Source organism: Tripterygium wilfordii, chromosome 19 (assembly GCF_013401445.1).
Source record: "Tripterygium wilfordii isolate XIE 37 chromosome 19, ASM1340144v1, whole genome shotgun sequence".
In the NCBI taxonomy this organism is placed as follows: domain Eukaryota; kingdom Viridiplantae; phylum Streptophyta; class Magnoliopsida; order Celastrales; family Celastraceae; genus Tripterygium; species Tripterygium wilfordii.
In genome coordinates, this window is record NC_052250.1 from 13,021,931 (window position 1) to 13,028,647 (window position 6,717).

Below are 6,717 nucleotides of genomic sequence, written 5' to 3' on the forward strand. Positions count from 1 at the left end.
CCATACCAGAAAAACGGGCCCAAAGTTCAGCGAAATGGCCTATTCCAATCAAATGGGCCTAAAGTCCCAACAAACGAAAAATGGGTCCAAAAACCAGATAAATGGGCCTAGAGTCCAAACAAATGGACCCAAAGACCATATAAGATGAAGAGGGAATAAAGCCCAGATCAATCGGCCCATGAGCCATATAAATGAGCCCAAAGTCTACATAATGGGCCTTCTACTTCGGGCCCATTTATGAAGACTTTGGGCCATTTGTCCAGATAAATGTGCCCATGAACCAGATATATAAAATGAGCACAAACTTCAGCTAAACCCAAAGTCCAAACAACTCGGCCACAAGGGAGAACCAATATAAAACAGGCCCACTGGGAACAAAACATAGCCATATCAGGCTAGTATTCAAAGCCCACTTTTAATAGGCCCACTAGACACAGAACGAAATGAGTGTAAAAAATTTACCCTTCTAATGTCTATTTACTACAAGTGTCAAGTAGTGGCCTGTAAAGGACAAAATAATCTGAACTTTAAAAATCACCTACTAGAAGAGAAAATGAAACAAATTTGAAACAGCAGCAGATTGTTGGGCTGGATGGATCTACTGTAGCAGCTCAAATGGCAAGATTTGAACAACTAGGATAGAAATGGCAAGATTTGAACAACTAGGATAGATTAAAGAAGCTTCAAACATTATAAGAATTTGTACAGAAGTTAATCCAGAACAAATACCATAAACCAGACCGCCAATGTCAAAGACTGCTGGAAGTCAACATAGATCTACATAAGATGTTGCTAACTTGCCATTTAATCATCTGCTGCTATCAAAACTTAAAAGCAGGAAAGATTGAAAGAAGACGAACGGCATCTTATTTGAAGGTGATTTTCTGAAGGTAAAAATCTAGCATCCACGGAATCGAAATCAGAGCCAAATGGGTATGAGCTTTAGATACAAATCTTAATTATGCAACAATGAGAGAAGTGAGATATCCATACTTTTTCTTCTACACTCCAAGACACTTAAAAATATCAATATTCTCTTTTATAGAATTCCATGTGGCAATGCCCATATCCACCAAAGAATGCAAAACTATTCTACAGTAACCCTTCTGTTACCACCAGATTGTTCCAAAGGAATATAACACAGACTACAATTTTGAAACATAAATGAGGCATAAGAAATGAATGATCATGCAAGTGTCATTCTGTAACAAATACCAACCACAATCATCATCAAAGCCTTGTCGCAAACAATATGTTAGGTCGGCTACACAAATACATACGAAATATTATGATTTATGAGTATTCATTCCACAGTTCTCCTTTGCCATGAGTCCTAACTTATTATGAAGAGCTACAGACTCCAGTAATCCCACAGAGACTACGCCCTTTCTTAACAGCAGATTGAGATAATACCATTTTGAAGAGAATAAAAGCTGTCATCATCAAGTGGAAACGAGGATGCTCACCTTAGCTATGGATGTCAGTCATTCCAGCAGAGGAAAGAGGACTTTTGTCTCTACAATTGATTGTGGCACAGCATTTCAAGGTACATAGGCTGTGAACCATCAAGTCAGTAAACAACAGAGAGTTGTTGCCAACAGAAATGCAGGTTCGAATAAGGAGAGAAGTCAGGAAGGGCGGTGGCCAAAGTTATATACCTGATTTCTGCTTCAACATCATCTGCTAGGGTCCTGAGGTCATATACAATTCTGAGATTCTGCCTCACATGAGCGAAAGAATTGCAAGGCTAACGGACATAGAACAACATAGGAACTTATCTATGTAGTTAAGGAACATACATCTCGTTATTGTAATATTTAAAGGAGTTCATTATACAACGGAAGCCAGCAAAAGAACTTAAATGCACACATAAAATAATTTCAAAGCTCAGTGCCAACCCGTCAGCAACTTCCTATGCACAAATTGCTCAAATGCCAAAAAACTAGGCTGCCAAGCAGTTAGTCGTAAATCGTGAAATTCTCAGATGTCCAAGCATAAAATAAACACAGTGAGTTTTTAAGACATTACTGTGCCACAACTCAATTTTCTCAATACAAATGAGTGCCCGTATTATGAATGTTAGAAAATATTTCCCCACCATTAGAGTGTTGTTTTCCAAACAATAATTTGCAAGATCAAAAGTACAATGCAGTTTCATTTCAATGACCATATTATTGATTCAGCCACAGTTCGACGGGAAGACCAGTAATATACACAGAATTCAAAAACAATTGAACTGAAACAAAATTAAAGAAAAAAAAGAACAGAGAAATAACATAGGAATATAAGACAGCAAAAGGAGGACACGCAAGAGAAAGAATCAGATCACCTGCAAGTAAAGAGGAACCATCGCCTGAAACTCGGGGGCAGCTACAAGGACTGATTGTGGACTAAGAATTATAGAGCGTGCATAGCCTCTTCTTGCCGAGGTGCGGATAGTAAACAACTGCGTGATAAGAAGTGAAGAGGAATGATGAAGGAATCGGAATGGCAGAGAGCTCGTACAATAGGTCATGAAAAGAGAGTGTGTCCATCAAAGTGGTAACGGAGTACAAATTGTAGGTTTCAACAAGAAATTAACAGGAATATAAGACAAACTAGAGAGAAAATAGGAATCTGAGACAAAGCAGAAGAAACATACACACTAGAAAGAATCCGGCGATCAAAGACGTAAGGAGTAACCAGGGCCTGATACTCGGAGGCGGTGGCGGCTACAAGACCTGGACTCGGAGATCCTGCTTGAACGAGAGATTTCAGGAGTGATTCTTTAGCACATCGCCTCTGGTCGACTGCGCGAAGAGAGATCAACCTCATCGTGTTCTCCGAATCGTATCATAGAGAGATGAGCTAAACGAAAGGAGAGAGAAGGCGTGCAAGAGAGACACAATAGTGTGTACATGAGTATGATTTTCAAATTTGAGGCATAGGGTTGGCTACGAAGAAAAACCTTAAAACAATTGAACAACAATGAAAAACCTAAAAATAACTGGGCAAGAAACAAAAAGGAATATAAGAAAGAAGATACTCGACAGCGATCGAAGACGCAAAGACGACGCACGGCGTGATAGGTTACAAGTACACGATGATTATCGACTCAGATACCCTGACAATTGAACAACAATGAAAAACCTAAAAATAACCAGGCAAAAAAAGAGGAATATAAGAAAGAAGATACTCGACCGAGATCGAAGACGCAAAGAGGAAGCACGGCGTGATAGGTTACAAATCCACGATGATTATCGACTCTGATACCCTGCTTGAACCAGATAATTACGAAATCATTCTCTCCGTCTCTCGCGCATCGATTCTCCTTGCCGGCGCGGAGAGATTAAACCGCATTGTGTTCTTCGAGGAGGGAGATGGAGTGATGAGAGAATCGAAAGGGAAGAGCGCGAGCAAGAGACGGCATAAACAGAGTGTGTGTCCATGTCCATAAGCGCAGTAACGGAGTTCAACTTCATTGTTTAAACAAGAGACTAGGGTTTGCTTAGCGTGAACGTGAATCAGAGAGAAGGCGGAGTTTGTGGAGGATAGAAAAAAAATAGAAATCCTAGAGGAGCTTGATGAATGGCGAAGGTATTTGAAAATCTCGGAACAGTTACTGCTTAATGCTTACGCCGTTGCGTGCGTCTAGGCATACCATAGGAATGCGCGTGTTGCGTTTCTTGCGGAGATCCGTTATAAAGTTTTGTCTCTTTGCTAGCTGGGTCTTTATTGAATTCTGGCCCAACACGTATTGGGCTTTCCCACTACTTAAAATCCATAAGCCTATAGGGGCGACTCACTGACTCCAACGAAATTTACCGTGAGAGTTTAACCTGAAAAATCTATGGGTGGGTGCTATTTGTTTTGCGCCAAAGAAATTAAAAATAAAAAATCATGAATGTATACTAGCATGAAGGATCTCGTGATTCCAACCAAATATTCGTCTGACCTACCAATCTTCTTTGAAGATCTGATCAGGGCCATCGGGAAGTAGACAACAAACTCAGTCTCTGCCATCATTAATTGTCATCAAGTGATAAGGAAGGGATGAACCATACTCACATGTCGGTTCCATGAGCAGTAATGATTGATTTAGCTTGTTTAGTCCACACATATCACATGCAGAGAAGCAGCCTCATTAGTTCACTCCCATAACGCCCTTGTTTGGCATAAGAACAATCACAATGATGATTTTTTAATGGGGCATGGACAATATATAAAAATTTATATTTTGTTGATTTGATTGTGGTGGGGAATATGTTTTGTTGATGTGATTGAGTCAACAAAATATATTGATACAATGATATAAATTTGCTGACTTGATTTTTGTGTAATAGGAAATGAGTTTGATATTGATTTATGTGTAAAAATGTAAGTATTAGTAACGGGACTCATATGTAGAGCAAACATGGGGACATGAGTTTTGTCATTCCTCTATATTGGTGCAAGCAAAATGGAGCCAACAATTTGACTCCATCGAAACCTTTTTGAGTCCATGAGCCATCAAATTTGTAAAATCTAGAATCTATGGACAAACAAATATTGATGCAAGTCGGATCACGAAAGAATGATTTTGGCTAAGAAATTAAATGACACAATAATTTGGTAGAGAATCACTCTCCGATTTTATAAATAACTTAGGCATCACTCCTTTACATGAAAGACTTATCACAAAACAAAAATGATTTTATTGAATAAAAGACATAACTATATATAATATTGCAATTTCCTTCGATATGGTAACTGCTTCCATCACAATCACATTCCTCCATCATGGCTCTTGGATTGAAGCCTCCAACTCCTCCGTAACATATTCAGTTGACCCTTCCACACTTAAATGGTGTTGAATCATGCCACGATCCCCACCTATGTAATAAACTTCTACCATGCCTTTCATTTGACTTCTATTGCACCAATTCCCTATTGCATCAAATATTGCCCATTACAATTGCTCTAATTGATTCCAAAATTCGTGATGAGACTTGAGAGTCCGTGCAGATTAATCATTTTGTTTTATTTTTTTTCTTTGTGAGTCGCTGTTGACGACAAATGGTCTGTTCAAACTTGAGAGTGTACTTTCCTACTACTGAAGCCACATCTGAAGCCAAAAACATGCGAAGTGGAGATTGCCACGTCCATCTCTTAATTTACAGAACAAAACACACGTCTTTGGCTTCATGAGTAGGACTTACTTGAGGATTGGGACCTTTGATTATTCATTTTTGTCACATAAAATACTTTGTAAAAAATTTATAAAAATAATAAATGTCAAGGACAGGATTTTGACAGTATAATTATGTACTGGTTATCAAAATTAATAATATATCACATACTTTGTATATGTCGACTCAAAAAGAACTCAAACTCATCCTAATAGTGTTATTGCAAAAACACGTTTAACTACAGAGTTACTACGAGATGTTATTATCCAAGAAAACGCGTTGTTGATAGTAAATAACTGAATTTATCTATATATGTTAACATTCCCCACACTTGTGAACTGAGTATAACAAAAATCTAACAAGTGGACTTTACAGGTTAGGATTATTTATGGGTGGTTTGTCCATAAAGACATCCGAAAGGCTCAACAGATGACCCAAAAATAGTGTAATTACAATAGCTTTTGCATTATTGACATCATTGAGCCTTACCCAAAATATTGTAATTAGTAAAAAATAACTTGTCAAGGACGGCGCAGATCAAATAGACAACCAGCTTAATTCTTAAGACAGGAAATGTCGGCATTAATTTAATATATTAGTATTCCACGTGATTAACGAGTGGACTTAATTGTTCTTTACATCTATTTACTCCACAAGCACGTCTCTACATCAAAGACAATTCAAGTTACGTATTTATCATATGAAAGAAAATACGTTGTCCTAAGAAGCTATAACTTTCCAAAACCAATATTCATCTTCATCTTAGATTGCCTTTTCAATTCAATGACTTTCTCCGTCTGGTTTATTTATCTTTAGGGAAAGTAATCATTATATAATTTATGTTATACACAATAGACATTAGTCATGCATGATTTTCGACGGAGTATTAAAGAAAAGATAAAAAGAGAAAAAAAATATATTTTGTAAAAAAGAAAATGTAAAAAAAAATAATTTTGTTTTATATGGAGATATAAATATTATGAGCTTAATTCGTAGTACTTTTCTAATCATCACATCAAATTATTCAAAGCTTCTCGTGCGTGTTGAAATATTATATGTTATAGATTACGAACTCACATAGATTTTTTTTATGGGTTGTCATAAATGAGTTTTTAAGCTCATAAAAATGCGTCTGCTTTGTGAGAGGAGTTGTGTTTTGTTTATAAACCAATCGACTGGGTTATGCTATATCGATATGAGGATTTAGTGATCATTAACAGCAGCGCTAATTAAGCAACGAGTTTATAATTATTTGCTATTATCGATAAAATCTAGTAGCTATTGTCAAATAAATTGACAAAGGAGAAGCAATAAATTTCAGGAAATTTAAATAATATTATGAAGTTTAATATGTGCGTTCAAATGTTTAAACTAATTTGACTTGTTTAATGACTTTCCTTATTTGACCAGAAGGTAAGGAGAGGTTGGCACCTGCACTTCTAAATAAGTTCTAATTACTCTTCAAAATTGTTTTTCCCCATTTTGCCCCCTTACGCTGATAAAAACCTGTGCTCCATACACTTGCACGTGTCTCTACACAATTGGTCCATGACAACTAATAAAGATAATT

At 37.0% G+C, this 6,717-nt stretch overlaps 1 long non-coding RNA gene across 1 annotated transcript; it reads right to left on the reverse strand.

Annotated features, from left to right (window-relative positions):
* Window positions 1-653: 653 nt before the first annotated feature.
* On the reverse strand, window positions 654-3,569 carry LOC119985969. The gene is made up of 4 exons (XR_005465181.1): window positions 2,642-3,569; window positions 2,330-2,446; window positions 1,659-1,691; window positions 654-1,555 (listed from the first exon to the last, which is right to left on the reverse strand). It is a non-coding gene; the product is annotated as an uncharacterized LOC119985969 (long non-coding RNA).
* Window positions 3,570-6,717: the final 3,148 nt, after the last annotated feature.